The following is a 19,549-nucleotide window of genomic DNA, read 5'->3' on the forward strand; positions in this document are numbered from 1 at the left end:
AAATGGGGGGGGGGTATATTGAAGACGCTTAACAGGTTCAAAGTAGGGATGCACGATATTGATTTTTTGACACCGATAACTTTATGCTCCTCAAGCCGATAACCGAAATTTTTTAAATTTTTATTTTTTTTTTAGTATTTATAAGCTCCGACGTCATCGGTACTGCTATCGGTACTCGAGAAATTATGGATTTTTTTTTGAGGAATTTAAACATCGCAAACTAATCTTGTTGGCCGTTTTCTATAACGTTATCTCTCCTGCCTCGGTGTCTCTGCCTGCGTCGAGCGGGCTCCGGGCTGTGCTCACACACACACTCACTCACACACGGGTGCTGCCGAGTACAGACAGCTCTGCTCTCATCATTCATGGCGGACAGAACGAAACGTTCAAAAGTCTGGGTCTATTTTACTAAAGTCGATGCCGACAACGCTCGTTGCCACAAGTGCAACAAGACATTTGCCAGTAATGTATAAGCGCTGGTACTTGTCAATGTGGCTGGCGCGGGGAGCTAACGTTATTAGCCTGAGCTCCGAGTAGAGTAATGGCTGACAATCCGGAGGTAAATAAACGAACGAGAGCTTCTGATTGGTGGTAAGAAGAAGAGGTGGGTGCAAGCGGTGGGACGTAATTGGCAGATCGACTGTCTGCCTCCGAATGTAACGTGACTACGTCACAGCCAAGAAAGGGAGCGCTGGATTTGTGAAAAACTCGCTGTTCCTAAACCACACGCTATCAATCGTACCACAGTACTGGCAAAACGGGAGGAGGCTATAATAAAAACAAGCGCCCTTCATCCAAATCCACCCACACCGGATTTCTTTTAACCAAAACATTTATTATATTATCAGAGCTATCAATAACGTTATCGGGTTTATCGGGATGACGTCATAATTGCTGATATCGGCCCGATAATTATCGTGCATCCCTACTTCAAAGACAACTTCACATTTATTGGCAATTCGTTTCCTTATATCGCTTCCTCTAGCCAGGTTCAAACTGTGTTGACAAAATACCATCATGGTGTGGTCAGCTACGGAGCATCAGATCTCTCTCTCTCTCCACCCCACCACGCATGTTTAAAGGAAAACTCCAACATTTGGGGAAATTAGCTTATTTGCCATCTACCCTGGAGTTAGACAAGAAGATGCATACCTTTTTCTTCTCTGTGCATGCAGTAGGAAGACGTTGGGAACTAGGCTAATGGAGGAACCTACTTCCAGTGACTGACGCGAAGCTAGGCTAACGGTGCGCGTCTTCCTACTCCTACTGCATGCACAGAGAAGAAAAAAGGTATGTATCTTCTTGTCTAACGCCAGGGTAGATGGCAAATAAGCTAATTTCCCAAAATGTTGGAGTTTTCCTTTAAGCTGCTGCGGTCAGGCAAGCGCCTACGGTCACACGCTGCAAGAACAATGAGACTCCGACTCAGCTTCTTATGTAAGTATTTGAATTTTATCAGACACCAAATTTATAGCATTGAAAATAATGACTTTGAAATCATGTATCTGAATATTTTTGCTCCGAATTTACCTATGTGAAATAAAAATGCTAATGCATAATTACGGTGTTCAAAATTCAATGTAAAAAATTGCGATGCAGAATCATCCGGGTTACCCAGACAGGATAAGCAATCGAGTCTGGATGCAATCAAACTGACTTCTGGCCTATCACTGCACGGCTTTGTCAGTCATGTGATCACACCAACCCGGGAGAAAGATGGCAGTATATATACATACGGTGGGGAGGAGACTGTCCATTAGGAGGGGGTGGGTGGGTGGGAGAGAAATATACATATGGTGGGGAGAGAATATATACATACGGTGGGGAGGAGACTGTACATGAGGGGGTGGGTGGGAGAGAAATATACATGCGGTGGGGAGAGAATATATACATACGGTGGGGAGGTGTCTTTTTTACCATGCATATTTTGTGTATTATCTATTTAATTTTTTCTATGCCTATTTTATTCTATTTTATTATTGGATTTTGCACAATCAATGCGGGCAAGACCACTCTCATTTCACTGTATTCCCTGGTATGTATGTGACAAATAAACCTCTTGATTCTTCATCTTGTTTTAAGAAAACAAGATTAAATTGACCAAAATCCAAAAAAAAATAAGCAAAATTATCTGTGGAATAAGATAATTCAAGATAAAATTCTACTCAATAGGGCTGCAACTAACGATTATTTTGGTAGTCGACTAATCTGTAGATTATTTTTCGATTAGTCGACTAATCTAACGATTATTTCTGTCACACCCTCCATCTCTGCTTCCTGTGGGCGCGGCTCCTTTTCCGGGCTCTTAGCAGACTTCTTAGCTTGAGGGGGCTTTCTCACTCACCCATTCGGGTCCGTTCTGGTCCGTTCCGTCTTGAGTGCAAACTCCCCCCCCCCTCTAGTTTGTGTACACACTGCAGTCTTGGTTCGCTCCGGGTTCTGTTTACGGTTTGCATTTTGAGCGTGTGGCTTGCCGTAGGCGATGTCACGCTTGAACATCAACAAAGGAAGGAAGAGTTTAACACACGGTGGTGGAGACTGGATGCTGATATAAAATAAACAAATAACCAATAAATATGAAGTTATATTTGAACCTCTGTTGTCAAGCCTTGTCAATATAACCCACCCCCTTTTCTCACGAACTGTCAGAGTCCGCTTTTGCAGGGTTAACGATAACGCTAAGCTAACGGCTAACGCTAGTTAGCTTAGCCTATTACTAGTAACATTGCTTGCATCGATTATATTGAATGTCATTGATCTACCGGTCGATCACGGCCGACTGGTTGGGCACCACTGGTCTAATAGAAATAAATGCATTCGAACAAGAAAGTATAGTAGACATAGCAATTAGGGATGCACGATAATTATCGGGCCGATATCAGCAATTATGACGTCATCCCGATAACGTTATTAATAGCTCCGATAATATATAATAAATTTTTTGGTTAAAAGAAATCCGTTGTGGGTGGATTTGGATGAAGGGCGCTTGTTTTTATTATAGCCTCCTCCCGTTTTGCCAGTACTGTGGTATGACTGACAGCGTGTGGTTTAGGAACAGGGAGTTTTACACAAATCAAGCGCTCCCTTTCTTGGCTGTGACGTAGTCACGTTACATTCGGAGGCAGACAGTCGATCTGCCAATTACGTCCCTCCGCTTGCACCCACCTCTTCTTCTTACCACCAATCAGAAGCTCTCGTTCGTTTATTTACCTCCAGATTGTCGGCCATTATTCTACTCTGAGCTATAACGTTAGCTGCTCCCCGCCAGCCACATTGACAAGTACCAGCGCTTATACATTACTGGCAAATGTCTTGTTGCACTTGTGGCAACGAGCGTTGTCAGCATCGACTTTAGTAAAATAGACCCAGACTTTTTTTGAGGAATTTAAACGTCGCAAACTAATCTTGTTGGCCGTTTTCTATCTCTCCTCCCTCGGTCTCTCTCTGCCTGCGCGAGTGGGCTGTGCTCTTACACACACTCACACACACACACAGGTGCTGTCGAGAGCAGAGCTGTCTGTACTCGGCAGCACCTGTGTGTGTGTGTGAGTGAGTGAGTGTGTGTAAGAGCACAGCCTGCTCACGCAGGCAGAGAGAGACCGAGGGAGGAGAGATAGAAAACGTCCAACAAGATTAGTTTGCGACGTTTAAATTCCTCAAAAAGAAACTCCATAATTCCTCGAGTACCGATAGCAGTACCGATGACGTCGGAGCTTATAAATACTAAAAAAATAAAAAAAAAATAAAAAAAAAAATATATATATATATACATTTAAAAAGAAAAGTATAATACAATAAATATCGGTTATCGATATCGGTTATCGGCTTGAGCATAAAGTTATCGGTATCCGTGTCAAAAAATCAATAGCGTGCATCCCTAATAGCAATGGCTAACGCTAACGGCTAACGCTAGTTAGCTTAGCCTGTTTTAGCGTTAGCCTGTTCAGCAGCTAACATTATCCCATCGCTCGTGGCAATTATATTGAATGTCATTGATCTACTGGTCGACCACGGCCGACTGGTTGGGCACCACTGGTCTAATAGAAATAAATGCATTCGAACAAGAAAGTATAGTAGACATAGCAATGGCTAACGCTAGTTAGCTTAGCCTGTTTTAGCGTTAGCCTGTTCAGCAGCTAATATTATCCCATCGCTCGTGGCAATTATATTGAATGTCATTGATCTACTGGTCGACCACGGCCGACTGGTTGGGCACCACTGGTCTAATAGAAATAAATGCATTCGAACAAGAAAGTATAGTAGACATAGCAATGGCTAACGCTAAGCTAACGGCTAACGCTAGTTAGCTTAGCCTGTTCAGAAGCTAACATTATCCCATCGCTCGTGGCAATTATATTGCATGTCATTGATCTACTGGTCGACCACGACCGACTGGTTGGGCACCACTGGTCTATAGAAATAAATGCATTCGAACAAGAAAGTATAGTAGACATATAGCTATGGCAAAAAAAGTTACCAGGCTTAATGCGAGCCAGGGAAGTCTTTACCCCCTTCCGTGACTGCTATGTGCAAGCCAGGGGCTTTATATTAGGGGTGGGACGATACATCGATCCAGATCGATATATCGATCTATTATCAATAATCAAATAGGATCGATGCAACATAGTGATGCACCGATGTGAAAATTGTGGCCGATACCGATATTAATATTGCTGTTCTGGCCGATACCGATATTTACCGATGTCGATATCGCTGTATAGAAAACACTTTTTTATCAAATAAAGAGCTATTTTCCAAAACGCATACTTTTTTTTACTTTTGTAACTTGTTTTCAGAAATGACAGGTAAAAAGAAGAAGAAAAAGTTTAAAATATATATATATAATTTTTTATTAATTAATTTTTTAATATCGGCCCTATCTTGATATCGGACCGATACCCATGTGTAAAAAAGCGGCCATATCGGCCGATATATAATGCAACGTAAAAAGATCGATTCATATTGCGATGCTCTTATTTTGAAAATCCGGCGACCCCCCGCGCCCAGTGTTGTGAAACTCCGTTTAACATCAACAGCACACAGAGTGTCACTAGAGCAAGACTAGTGTGCCTATTCTGTAGGGATGTCTTAAATACTTCGAAGCTTCGTTCGATGGCACAAGCTTCGAACATAAAAAAAAACTCGAAGTTTAAATTTTTTTTTTTTTTTTTTACTTCGGTGTGTGTGTGTGTGTGCATGGGGCCATTGGGTGGGGCCGGGGGACAAATACACTGGAGGAAAGTAACCCAGCTCAGCACTGCCCAAATTATATCATCACTATTGCCTGTTTGAAGGATATCATCCTCAAACACATATACACCACCTACACGCCTATTCTCAGTCCTTGCCCCACAATGGTGAAATGAACTACCCACCCCAGTTAGGACAGCCGAATCCCGTCCAATCTTTCGCCGTCGACTAAACGCACTTCTTCAACCATTATCTGAAATAAAATAATAAAAAATAAAAATCTAACCCTAACTAACCTTACTGTCATGCACTTGTCCTAATAAACTAACCTACACTGTAGCACTCAACACTTTGATGAACATTGTTGCTCAGCTGATAGAGTTGTATCCTTCCTGATGACCTGTCGTACAGAACTTGTAAGTCGCTTTGGATAAAAGCGTCAGCTAAATGACTAAATGTAAATGTGAATGTAAATGCCTTGTAGAATTCCACACATAAGAAAGAAAGATACTGGGATGAATAAACAAACTAGGAAATAAAATGTAGAAATGCATGCAATACATAAATAAATATGAATCTCCATATATGAAATAGAACATTTAGATAAGGTGCTACTGAGATGTTTTGGTGAGTTCTTTGTTTTTTTGTGAAAGTAGCCCTTCTTAAAAATGCATGAACATTCACTGATAATTGGTCTGTAGTGGAGTCTACAAGGTCTACATTGCCGGACCATGTAGAATCCGGACCTTGTAGACTGACATAATTCTGTGCATAGTTTAGTCTACACAGGCCATATTTCAAATAATCTAAATCTTACTTCATTCATCTTAAACATTCTTGATTTGGGGGATTGGTAGTTCCCATGAAATCTGAAGTTGTTCAAACGACAACAGCGATCCACCTTGAATTAAATCACACAGCCGTGTTGGCTGCGTCTAGGCCTGCCGCGATAAGCAATAAATCGATTAATTGCTGCGATAATTAAAATGAATGCAATGATTTTGACGGGCGCGATTAATTGCTATTTGCGCGTTTGTTTTAATGAGGCGGAACCAGTGCCCCTCAGTCACTGTCCGTGTTGGGAGGCGGGCCGCTGACGTTACTAGAGTACAGCACGGGAGCTCCGTGGGGCAACGCCACATAGACATTTCTCAATAGTGTTGCTCCTTTTAACCAAGTAGCATTATTTGTAGTGTAACGTTAGCTATTTTTAGACCCAAGTAGTTACTCGCTACTGCCCGGAGAAACTGGACTGCTAAATAAAGATTAAAGATCTAGCGTTCGTTGATGCTCATTCAATGCTAACAACATTAGCTACAAACGAAATACAACGTATAGCATAGCTACAAGTACAACACAGAATAACGTTAATACAATTACATGCATCATTGTTTACAATTAACGGGTGGGGCTAGTCAAAGGACTGGACACGGGGACAAGTTAAACATGAATTAATTTATTATAACACTCCGGTAGTTTCGAGTCGTGCTGCAGTGCTTACGCACCACAGCTATTATATTATATACTGCTTTGACGCTTCCTCCTCATCGTTGATTGCCTGTAGTAGCTGCATCTAACGTTAGTAGCTAACGTTAAAACTAACCTAAAGTTAGTTGTTCACCAACAATTTGTTTTATCATTAGCTCAAAAACATCATATCATTAGCCCAAGTTGTCGGCTCATAGTTTCTGCTTAGGATAATCACAAAATACTTCCGGTCCGGTCGGTGGGCTTCAAAATAAAAGTCTAAACACCGGAAAAGACGGAGCGGTGGGCTTCAAAATAAAAGTTTGGGGAAATAAATTTAAAAAAAAAAATTCTCTAACCGGTCGCAATAATATCGCTTATCGCGATATTTTCGGGGGCAATTAATCGCCCAGCAAAATGTGTTATCGTGGCAGGCCTAGCTGCGTCACAGTCACGAAAGGGGCTACTTAATTCATTAATCCAATCCACTTTATTTATAGAGCACATTTAAAAACAACAAAGTTTACCAAATGGCTGTACAAGTCCCACAACATAAGATAAAAAAAAAAAAAAAAAAAAGTTATATATAAAAAAAGAAAATTATTAATTAATTTTTTTTATTCGAAGCTTCGAATTAAAATCGAAGCTCGGCCCCGAAGCTTCGATTGCCACAAAAAAAAATCGAAGGTCAGCCCTACTATTCTGTGACCCAAAACATGTCCCTGCTGTTTTATTCCGCAACGGGTCCAATGCATCTAACCTGCTTTGCAATCCTCGCCACTCCATTATGCCCACGTCGCGTTAAAGATCGAAGATAACGTTATGTTAGCGTAAGCTAACAAGCTAACCCAGAGCCGAGCAACACTAGTGTGCCTATTCTGTGACCCAAAACATGTCCCTGCTGTTTTATTCCGCAACGGGTCCAATGCATCTAACCTTCTTTGCAATCCTCGCCACTCCATTATGATTATGATCGAAGATAACGTTACTTTAGCGTAAGCTAACAAGCTAACCCAGAGCCATAGGCAGAGAGAAGTGGGGACTGGGAAGGAGGGTGCATTCTCGGGATAGCCCCACTAACAGGATCTGGCCGGCTTTTCCAGCCAAAATACAGCTCTGTGACAGTGAATAGGATATTAATATCGAGAAAAAAAAGAAAAACTGACCAAAAACAGTGAACAGGAGGTCAATTTGTATTAAAAACAATAGATTGTTTTTCATTTAAATGTCTGGAAGAGCTCTAAAATAAAAATGTCAAATGATATTTCCATTGCCCGCATTGACGCATTCCATTCCATTGACGCATCGACGCAAAAATTCGGCGCCGCCGGGTTTTTATGATCAACGTCTGCGATTATGTCGACTAATCGTTGCAGCCCTACTACTCAATATTGGACTTATTGTACCAAAGACAAGATATTTTCACTTGATAAGATATCTTTTTTTTGCAGTGTAAAATATGCAGCTACCTGGGCCTCCAGAGCACTTCTAGTGTCAGCGGACACACCAAAAACATCCTAGCAAATCTCGAACAATTCTAAGGTAGTTTTAAGTTATTTCTCCGGCAGCGTGCGATAATATGGATTCCGGCGGCACGTGCGCACAAATATGGATTCCGGCAGAGCGAGCGCAGCACCGTAGGGTTATCACGATACCAACATTTTAGTTTCGATACTATACCAATATAAATGTTGATACTTTTCCTCAAAATCAGGGAAACACTCAGATGTCATTATTCTTTATTTTAAAACACAACAATGACGAGAATAAATAAATTTTATTCAAAGCAATGGCGTTCAAAATGCTGGAGAACTTTTTTTGCACTCAAAACAGTTGCTGTACAAGGTTTCTGAACCCAGCTTTCTCAACTGTATATATATTGGAACTTGGTCCACACAGATGAACTCTGCGACTGCCCTGTTGAGCCTTTTATCATCTTTGGACTAATTTGTGTACTTTATATGCTGCTCAAAAAAAGCTGGGAGGTTAGGTTGCTTCTGAGTGGGGGGAGTCACTCTGTGAGCCAAATGTAGCAGACTTCCGTAGTTAAAAAAAAATCAAGGGGTAGAAAAAGTATGGTTGTATTATTATACATTTGTCATAGCAGAGGGCCTAATTAGTTTGAGATACCATAAGTTACCTAGAAAACATTTTGATGAGTGAGACTGATATAGCCTATCATAATCTAGAACTAGGTTATGTCATATTGTAGGCTGTTTAACAAAAATTAAATAGATTTCCGTTGTCTTTATACAGTATGTATGAACCATTAATGGGCAATTGTCAAATGTCTCTGTATAAATCACATTTGTGACTAAGCCATAGAGATGCTGTGTTTACTAGCTTTCAGCACGGCAGTTTATGCTATTATTAGGCATTTCAATTTATTTTCTATTCTTGCGAATAGCATTGTGGACATTTTCTAATGCTCCTATAAGGAACTGTAGTCACAGGGGCCGGCATGGCTCGTCCGGCGAGTGTTGGCATCGACGGCATGACCACAGCACTGACAGGAGCCACTGCGGCACGTGACACCGGCCACCACAACCATCGACAATCGCAGTGAGGATCTCCGTCGACCGGCGCCGGCTGGCTAGCTCCGGCTAGAACCATAGCTCGCCAGCTATACAGGCCAACGCCAGCCGAGTTCGCCCCGTGCTAAATGTGCTGGCCGGCCAACGCTGGTCAACAAAGATCCTCACCGCGACTGCAGAGGATGGTTATGATAACTAACTAGTCGCGGTGAGGATCTTTGTTGATTGACGTTGGCTGGCTAGCACACCCCGCATGGAGCGAACTCGGCCAACGTTAGCCCATATAGCCAGCGAGCTACAACTCTAGTCAGAGCTGGCCGGCCGGCGTCGGTCGATGGAGATCCTCACTGCGACTGCCGATGGCCACGACAACCGGCGCCGCGTGCCGCGGTGGCTCCTGTCGGCGCTGCGGTCGCGCCACCGATGCCAACGTTCGTTGGACGAGCCATGCCAGCTCTCGTCTCAACTAGAGTTTGTTGTTGTTCATTCCAGAAGGTTGCTTCCGGTAAACTAGCACAACGTCACCACTGACAGCAGCGCTGTGCTCCAATAGGAAGGCATTCGCATGCATAAATGAATAAATAAATAAAAACAAGTACCGTTTTCCCCCCCAAACGCAGTATAGCATCATTTCGAACACTCTAGTACCGCGGTACTATACCAATACCGGTATACCGTGCAACCCTACAGCACTGCTGCTGTTTTTTTTCCAGAGGAAACACTGTTACTTTGTTTCTCGCATGCGCAGTAGTGCACCGCACAGTACAGGCCCCGATGCACAGTACAGGCCCCGGCACTGCAGATGTACCCTACTCTCTCGGTCTGCAAGCAGCAAAATGCTGACCGTTTTAGTACAGTACTCTGAGTTTTGTTTTCTTTTACTGCTTTATAATAGGGCTGGGCGATATGGCCTAAATATGATATCACGATATTTTCTGACCTTTCGGCGACACGATACACATCACGATGTTTTTCTTTTTTACCCCAAACAATTCATTATGAGGCTTACCAAGACAGTATTTGATTTTGCAAGCTAACATTAAAGACAAAATAAAATACCCATGCATTTAGCATTTTTATATTATATATTAGATTTAGATTATTAGATTATATATTGCATATATTTAGCAATGAGATATTATATGATTTAGATATGAAATATGATGAATTGAAAATGGGGGACCCTGATGTAAACAAGACTAAAGTCTTTCTCTGGTCTGCATCCCCTTAACAATTGTATGTATTGAGCTGTACTGTACCCATTCTGCAATATGTTAATAAAGTTTTAAATCAATCAATCAATAAATAGCATTTTAGCATTTTTATGAAACTACTGTATATATGTATGTCTCTAAATGTTTTGATGAATTGAAAATGGAGGACCCTTATGTAAAAAAGTCGAAAGTCTTTTTCTGGTCTTCATCCTCCTGTACTGTATTGTACCCATTCTGCAACCCTTTAACAAAGTCTTCACTCATTCATTCTGACGGAAACATAATAATTTTGATTGACAGTCGAGTCTGCCAATTACGTCGCAGCGCTTGCACCCGCCCTGCTGTTCTTAGCACCAATCGGCAAGCGCTACTAGTTTTTGACTTCCTGAATGTCCTGTGTGCTGAACAACGTCAACAAAGCTACTAACGTTAGCTCCCCGCGGCCGTCGAGTAGGAGACCAGTGCTCCACAGGATGACTAAATGAGGCATAATGATTTTACTACAACGAATGTTATAATAAAAGCCTTTCCATACATCTGTCTGATTGAAAACTTTATTAACAGACCGCAGAATGGGCATATCTCAGCACGGGCTGAGATATGAACGAGTAACGTGTGGACAGATTGACGCGACACAATCCTCTTGGGCAAAACATCACGATATCCACGATACGTTGAAAAAGTGTATCGTTAATGAACTGTACCCGATATTTATATAATATCGTCATATCGCCCAGCCCTACTTTATAATCGTGTTCTCTATGGATTGGATGGTGCTCTCAATTCTTGTTTGTTGCGTCAGCATTGCTCTAACTTGCTGTAAAACTATTTGTCTACTTTACGGTTTTGCTTTTCCACAATATTTGAAATGTCCAACTAGTAGATCTAATCTAACCAATTACATCTGTCAGAATCGTTTGATAGCATTAAACACCACCTTCATGAAACCATGTGTGAATTACCTAGTTGCCTAAATTGTCCAGGCAATGTGTTGGTGTACACAAACCAGCTCTAAGTCAGCTGTCCAGACACTGTGTCTGGTCGGTGTTACAGAGCTGATTCTGGAGTGATGCGAGCCCCAACAGGTTCTGTTCTAGAGTCTGCTGTGGCTGAGCTGCTCCAGATCCCGGCCCAACGAGAGTGGACTGTCCTGCTACTGACGGGACGGTCCTAGTACAGGGCCTAACACGCTGAACTACCACAGGACAGACCTAGTACAGGGCCCAACATGCTGAACTACCACAGGACCGACCTAGTACAGGGCCTAACACACTGAACTACCACAGGACAGACCTAGTACAGGGCCTAACATGCTGAACTACCACAGGACAGACCTAGTACAGGGCCTAACATACTGAACTACCACATGACCAACCTAGTACAGGGCCTAACATGCTGAACTACCACAGGACAGACCTAGTACAGGGCCTAACATGCTGAACTACCACAGGACAGACCTAGTACAGGGCCTAACATGCTGAACTACCACAGGACAGACCTAGTACAGGGCCTAACATGCTGAACTACCACAGGACCAACCTAGTACAGGGCCTAACATGCTGAACTACCACAGGACAGACCTAGTACAGGGCCTAACATGCTGAACTACCACAGGACCGACCTAGTACAGGGCCTAACATGCTGAACTACCACAGGACCAACCTAGTACAGGGCCTAACATGCTGAACTACCACAGGACCGACCTAGTACAGGGCCTAACACGCTGAACTACCACAGGACAGACCTAGTCCAGGGCCTAACACACTGAACTACCACAGGACAGACCTAGTACAGGGCCTAACATGCTGAACTACCACAGGACAGACCTAGTACAGGGCCTAACATGCTGAACTACCACAGGACCGACCTTTGCACTAGTGCGCATGCGGATGAGGCTCTCGCTCGCTCTACGATGAATTGAAAATGGGGGACCCTGATGTAAACAAGTCGAAAGTCTTTCTCTGGTCTGCATCCCCTTAACAATTGTATGTATTGAGCTGTACTGCACTGTACCCATTCTGCAATCTGTTAATAAAGTTTTCATTCATTCATTCATTCACTCTCTCGTTTACGACATACACAACTTTCATTCTATCGCCATGCTCTAAGACAAACTCTAACCTTAACCAACTTCGAAAGAGTGCCCAAGCTTAACCGTCGAAAGAACTTGCCGTCACGCTCTAAGACAAACTCTAACCTTAACCAACTTCGAAGAGTGCCTAAGCTTAACCAGTGTAGAAACAGGCGTCAATGCGGCTTGGTATTCACGCAGCCCCCCCCCCCCCCCCCATATCCGCATGCGCAGTAGTGCAAAGCCAGGTCCATGCCACAAGCCACATCACCACGAAGCCACACGTTGGGCTCTGTGGCTCTGCAGATATATGCTATTGCTACCCACAGCCGTAAAATAATGTGACTCCCTCCCTACCCTCCTTCAAAACCGCTCTCAAAGAGCACCTACGGGAGGCTGCTATTCGAAACCGGCCCCTGTAAATGTCAATCAATCAAACTAACGTTAATATCACGTTGACTTTAGCTACCGAATGGCAGTGAACAAAGAACAAAGAAAGTCAACAAGATGGCGTCGCACTCTCCCGCCTCTCTGTGGACTCCGTCGAAATGTTGCTTGATTTTGTTCATTTTTACTGTATGAAGCACACTCTCAGGGGCCACACAGAACCAAGCATTTCACTATAATGTACTTGTACCTTATATGTGATCAAACTTGAAACTACAGCTACGATAGAGCTAACGGTATCGGGAGAAATGTAATATGTTATTGTGAAGAGAATTATGTCGCTGCAGATGCTAGCAGTTAGTTGACCACGGAGATGGTAAAGTACTACAGATGTAAAACATTTGGCATTGGTTCAACTGGGATTGTACAACTGCAAGGCTCCTTTCGAGTGCCGCTGCTGCAAGGAAGCAGCACAAGAGAGGAAAACAATGTAAACATAATTGTACTACTTACAGATGTTGTGGTGTCCACAGTCTGATGTCTGTTTTCTCAGGAAGAACGTTTTGGTCCAGATGTGAAGTCTTGGTCCAGTAGAGTTCTGCTATAGAATCTTTACACTGTGTAAACAAAACACACAACGCGTTTGTGGGGGAATCCAGGAAGACGTTGAAACGCAATAGACCACTGACGGCACTTCCGCGTTACATGGAGGAGAGAGAGGGGGGAGCCAGTTGGCGTCTATTCTTTTACCAACGGATTTCCAGTTCCGCGTTCTGCGATCTGATTGGCCACTGACGTTTCTTGTGCGATCTGATTGGCTACCACTGTTTCTGGTCATGTGACATGTGCGCCCAATCGCGTGACGCGCCCATTTCCGCCTCCAACAGCAGCAAACTACCTTCAAGTTCAAGTTTCTTTATTAGTTGTCATACAGAAGTACAGAATACTTTTATACAAAATGCTTCTTTCTGTTACGCTCCAGAGACTGTGCTAGACAAAAATAGATAAGTATAAAATAAAATAAGTATAGCAAGTAAAAAATAGAAGTCACGTACGTAGACACAAGTGTTCAGTATGTACACATGTACAATGTTCAATGCAGAGTAGAAGTAACTGAGTTACCATACAATATACTATATAGTGCAAAGCAGAAATGGGATGAGGTACAATTTAGGTACAATTTACAGTAAGGTGTAATGAGGTATGGGTTGTAGTGCAAATTCTTTACCAATAAATATAAAGTGTGTTTAGGTGTTCTAAAGTGTGTAAAGTGGGTGCTGCAGTGAGTTGTTTGTTTAAAGTGAGTGTGTGCGTGTGGATGTGTGTGCTGTGAGTGCATTTGATGGTTGTTACATAGTGTAACAACGGGGGACCCTGATGTAAACAAGACGAAAGTCTTTCTCTGGTCTGCATCCCCTTAACAATTGTATGTATTGAGCAAGTTTCAAGTTTCAAGTTTCTTTAATAGTTGTCATACAGAAGTACAGAATACTTTTATACAAAATGCTTCTTACTGTTGCGCTCCAGAGACTGTGCAAGACAAGATAAGTATGAAATAAAATAACATAGTAAAATTAGAAGTAAAAAAAATGAGGTCACAGTGTTCAGTTTAGACATATGTACAATGTTCGATGCAGAATAGACGTAGTTACCATACAATATACAATACTGTGCAGTGTACTAATATACAATATACAATACTATATAGTGCAAGGCAGAAATGGAGAAATGGGACGAGGTGCAATTTAGGTACAATTCACAGTAGGTGTACGAGTTGTAGTGCAAATCCTTTATCAATAAATATAAAGTGTAAGTGTGTTTGTGTGATCTACATTTACATTTACATTTACATTTAGTCATTTAGCTGACGCTTTTATCCAAAGCGACTTACAAGTTCTGTACGACAAGCCATCAGGAAGAGCACAACTCTATCAGCTGAGTAACAATGTTCATCAAAGTGTTGAGTGCTACAGTGTAGGTTAGTTTATTAGGACAAGTGCATGACAGTATGGTTAGTTAGGGTTAGATTTTTTTTTTTTTTTTTTTTTTTATTCAGATAATGGTTGAAGAAGTGAGTCTTTAGTCGACGGCGAAAGATTGGACGTGTTTCGGCTGTCCTAACTGGGGTGGGTAGTTCATTCCACCATTGTGGGGCAAGGACTGAGAATAGGCGACTTCTCTTTGATGACCCTCCCGGAGCTTGGATAGGAGTAGGTCTGAGGCGGCCAGAAGATGCAGAGCGTAGGGGTCTTGAGGGTGTGTAGTTAGAGACCATTGACCGGAGGTAGGCGGGAGCAGTTCCCTTTGCCGCACGGTATGCTAGGTCAAGGGCCTTGAAGCGGATTCGTGCAGCAATGGGGAGCCAGTGCTGTGTGGAGAGTGGGTGCTTCAGTGTGTTGTTTGTTTGAGTGAGTGTGTGGGTGTGTGTGCTGTGTGCATTTGATGGTTGTTGCATAGTGATTATTGTTCGTTTAGCAGCCTGATGGCCTGGGGATAGAAGCTTCTTCTGAGTCTTTCTGTGCTCGCCTTAAGACTCCGGTATCGCTTGCCTGACCGCAGCAGTTCAAAGAGGCAGTTGTTCGGGTGGCTCGAGTCCTTAATAATTCTCTTAGCCTTCCCCTTGCACCGCTTGTTGTAAATGTTCTGGAGGGTGGGAAGCCCCCCTCCAATTGTGCGTTCGGCTGAACGTGTCACTCTTTGTAGTCTGCTACGGTCTTGTGCAGTGCTATTCCCAAACCAGGAGGTGATGTTGCCGGTCAGGATGCTCTCTATTGTACATGAGTAGAAGTTCCTAAGGATCTTCTGACTGACTTGGAACTTCCTTAGGCCCCTGAGGAAGTAGAGGCGTTGTCGTGCCTTCTTCACAACACTGTCAATGTGTGTGGTCCATGTCAAGTCCTCGGATATGTGGACTCCGAGGTACTTGAAACTGTTCACTCTCTCAACCGGTGCCCCGTCGATGCTGAGGGGGCTGTAGTCCTTGACCCCCGACCTCCTGAAGTCCACAATCATCTCTTTTGTTTTGCTGACGTTCAGGGAGAGGCAGTTCTCCTGAAACCACTGTGACAGGTTCTGTACCTCTTCCAGGTAGGCCCTTTCGTCGTTGGCAGAGATCAGGCCCACCACTACTGTGTCATCAGCTAATTTGATGATGGTGTTGTTGTTCCGCTGTGCTACGCAGTCATGTGTGTACAGGGAGTAGAGGAGGGGGCTCAGAACACAGCCCTGGGGGGCCCCTATGTTGAGCGTGATGGATGAGGAGGTGCAGTTGCCGGCTCTTACCACCTGGGGTCTGCCCGTCAGGAAGTCCAAGACCCACTGGCAGAGGTCATAGTTCAAGCCCAGGTCCCTGAGCTTGGCTATGAGTTTGGAGGGGACTATGGTATTGAATGCTGAGCTGTAGTCGATGAACAGCATTCTCACATAGTTCCCCTGCCTCTTGTCCAGGTGTGATGCTGCTGTGTGCAGCACATGGGCTATGGCGTCCTCCGTGGACCTGTTGGGGCGATATGCAAATTGCAGAGGGTCCAGGTTGATGGGGAGGGAGGAACAGATGTAGCCCTTCACTAGCTTCTCAAAGCACTTCATGGCTATGGAGGTGAGGGCTACAGGGCGGTAGTCGTTGAGGCAAGCGGGCGTCGATTTTTTGGGTACAGGGATGATGGTGGACTTCTTCAGACAGGTGGGGATGACAGCCTGTTCCAAGGACAGGTTGAAGATGTCAGTGAATACCGGGGCCAGTTGGTCGGCACAGACTTTTAGGACGCGGCCGGGGATGCCGTCCGGTCCTGCTGCCTTCCTGATATTCACTTTTTTAAAGATCCGTCTCACCTCATGCTCTGTTACCCTGAACACTGAGTCTCTGAGCTGTACTGTACCCATTCTGCAATCTGTTAATAAACTTTTCAATCAATCAATCAATCAATCAATGTTATTGTTCATTGAGCATCCTGATGGCCTGGGGATAGAAGCTTCTTCTGAGTCTTTCTGTGCTTGCCATGAGATTCCGGTATCGCTTGCCTGACCGCAGCAGTTCAAAGAGGCAGTTGTTTGGGTGGCTGGAGTCTTTGATAATTCTCTTAGCCTTACCCATGCACCGCTTGTTGTAAATGTTCTGGAGAGTGGGAAGCCCCCCTCCAATTGTGCGTTCGGCTGAACGGGCCACTCTCTGTAGTCTGCTACGGTCTTGTGCGGTGCTATTCCCAAACCAGGAGGTGATATTGCCAGTCAGGATGCTCTCTATTGTGCATGAGTAGAAGTTCACAAACACATCCTGCGCCAATACCGTTGTACGACGTGTTTCAAGTTCATGCTAATTCTGCCAATCCACGGCGTACGACATTATTGAGATCATATTTAATTTTTTCGCCATGTTATTCATATTTCCCTCACGGAGCCTGGTCTGATGCAGTGGGACTCGGCACAACTCTGCAACGCTTCAATACTGCCCCTGGTGGATGATCGGCGAGCCAAACCGGAAATGGCCGAGTCGACCTCGGTGCGTCTCCGAAATGCGTCCGGCACTCACATATTGTCGCAGGACTCTAGCCACACACCGTGGATATGGATCGCTGCCATAACTCAATAATCGACATGATTTGGGCGTGTATTATTATTATACAAACATGAAATGGATCGACTCGATCGCGTCAAATAAATGGGATCTTTTTGCTCCAGTCTCATCGCCCAACGGTAAGAGGACGCTGACGTTACTTTCAGCCTGTTTGTTTATTATTATCCATGCAAACTGCTTTGATCAATATATCACCCATACTACATAAAGCATTTAACGACGATCACGGAATTATAAACGACCCCCCCCCCCTCCGTTCATCCGCACATGATCAGTCATAACGTTTAGGATCATGTACAGTTGACATTTTTAATATAGCGTGTATCGGCAACAAACGGCATTTGATAATCTATATATGCGTTTATGCCTATAACTCACGTTCTATGAATTACTGCAGAAAACGATAAAAACATACTTATATTCTAGACGGTATTTTTGGAAGAATCTATGAATGAAAAAGTAAAACGTTCCTACATCCTGAACGATAGATAATCGATGTTGAATGGGCCATAGTAATGTCAATTTAGCAATACAATTTAAAAAAGTTATAGCCCTGCAAAGAAGGTAAACATCTCCATAGGCTTAGACTGGTGGCAGTGATCAAACATTGATGGATATAAGCGTTGCAGGGAATGTGTTAAGGATCTTCTGACTGACTTGGAACTTCCTTAGGCGCCTGAGGAAGTAGAGGCGTTGCCGTGCCTTCTTCACAATACTGTCAATGTGTGTGGTCCATGTCAAGTCCTCGGATATGTGGACTCCGAGGTACTTGAAACTGTTCACTCTCTCAACCGGTGCCCCGTCGATGCTGAGGGGACTGTAGTCCCTGACCCCCGACCTCCTGAAGTCCACAATCATCTCTTTTGTTTTGCTGACATTCAGGGAGAGGCAGTTTTCCTGACACCACTGCGACAGATTCTCTACCTCTTCCAGGTAGGCCCTCTCGTTAATAATAAAAAAAAAAAAAAAATGTTTACCTCCTATAATAGTGGGGGTCGCGGCTCTCTGACACCGTTATTTTTGGGTCGCGGCCTGAAAAGTTTGGGAACCCCTGGTCTACTGTATGTGTATTGTGTCTGTGTATGTTGTTATATATGTTTTTTCATCATCTGTGCTTGCCTTCTTGGCCAGATCACCCTTGAAAAAGAGACCTCTGTCTCAATGGGTTTTTATTTTCTGGTTAAATAAAGGTTTGATGATGAATAATGGTCAATAATGGTCACAGGCCAGACGTCAGACTCACACAGTGGTCCCTGGCATGTAGGAAGTCAAACAGCTCCTCGGTGCAGTCCTCCACCGTCGCAGACCGAGGCGCCACGCGGGTCTCACACTGCTCCAGTCTCGCTCTGTTGTGCACGCAATGCTCCGCAAGCTCACACTTCTCCAGCACTGAATCAAGGGGATCCTACAACAGGACAACAGACAGTATCATCTGCCAATTATAAATATATATTCATCAATATGCCGTAACGCATGCTTTGATCATGAGGTAGTGCGGCACGGTGGTGTAGTGGTTAACACTGTCGCCTCACAGCAAGAAGGTTGTGGGTTCGATTCCCGCTTGGGGACCAGGTTGCCAGGTACCCAGGTGGGGTATCTCCCAGGCCTTTCTGTGTGGAGTTTGTTCTCCCCGTGCTCGCAAGGGTGTGTCCCCCCCCGTCCGTCCCCCCCCCGTCCCCCAAAAAAAGAGATAAACCTTGAACATACAGAACAGATCGCTAACGCTGTCGCGTCCCTGATGAAGAGGGACAGGAGCACTTGGATTGGTCCTCGGGCACGGCCCACGCCGCAACCCATGTCTGCTCCCGGTTGCCCTTGGGAGGGAAGGACGACGGGATGGGTCAAGTGCAGAGAGGCAGCGTGTGTGTGTGGGCGTGTTCCTCTGTGTCGCTCATCTTACATGTGTGTGTTCAGTTGCTGCATGACAAATAAAGACTTCTTCTATTGGCATAAGTTATTGGAGATAAATAGAAAAATAATCTGGCCTAAATTATTTCCAACCTGATATCCAATATAAAAGCAGTGAATGGCATCACAGATCTGCCTACAACCACGAGAGCTTCCTGCTTTACAAAGGACTACACTCAGTGGCATCATTTCAGTAAAAGCCAAG

At 43.9% G+C, this 19,549-nt stretch overlaps 1 protein-coding gene across 3 annotated transcripts in view; it reads right to left on the reverse strand.

The window, feature by feature from the left end:
• LOC311222981 (uncharacterized protein) overlaps positions 1 to 19,549 on the reverse strand; it is a 145,943-nt gene that overhangs the window by 45,179 nt on the left and 81,215 nt on the right. For 2 of the 3 annotated variants that reach the window (XM_084307653.1, XM_084307652.1), the window contains one exon: positions 13,377 to 13,480. The gene's annotated coding sequence lies outside the window, so the exon portion shown is untranslated. Of the gene's footprint in view, positions 1 to 13,376; positions 13,517 to 19,549 lie in introns of those variants that run through there. The other variant, XM_084307654.1, reaches the window with a different exon arrangement.

This window comes from Notolepis coatsorum, assembly GCF_963971535.1.
Source record: "Notolepis coatsorum genome assembly, chromosome: 2".
NCBI classification, from domain to species: Eukaryota; Metazoa; Chordata; class Actinopteri; order Aulopiformes; family Paralepididae; genus Notolepis; species Notolepis coatsorum.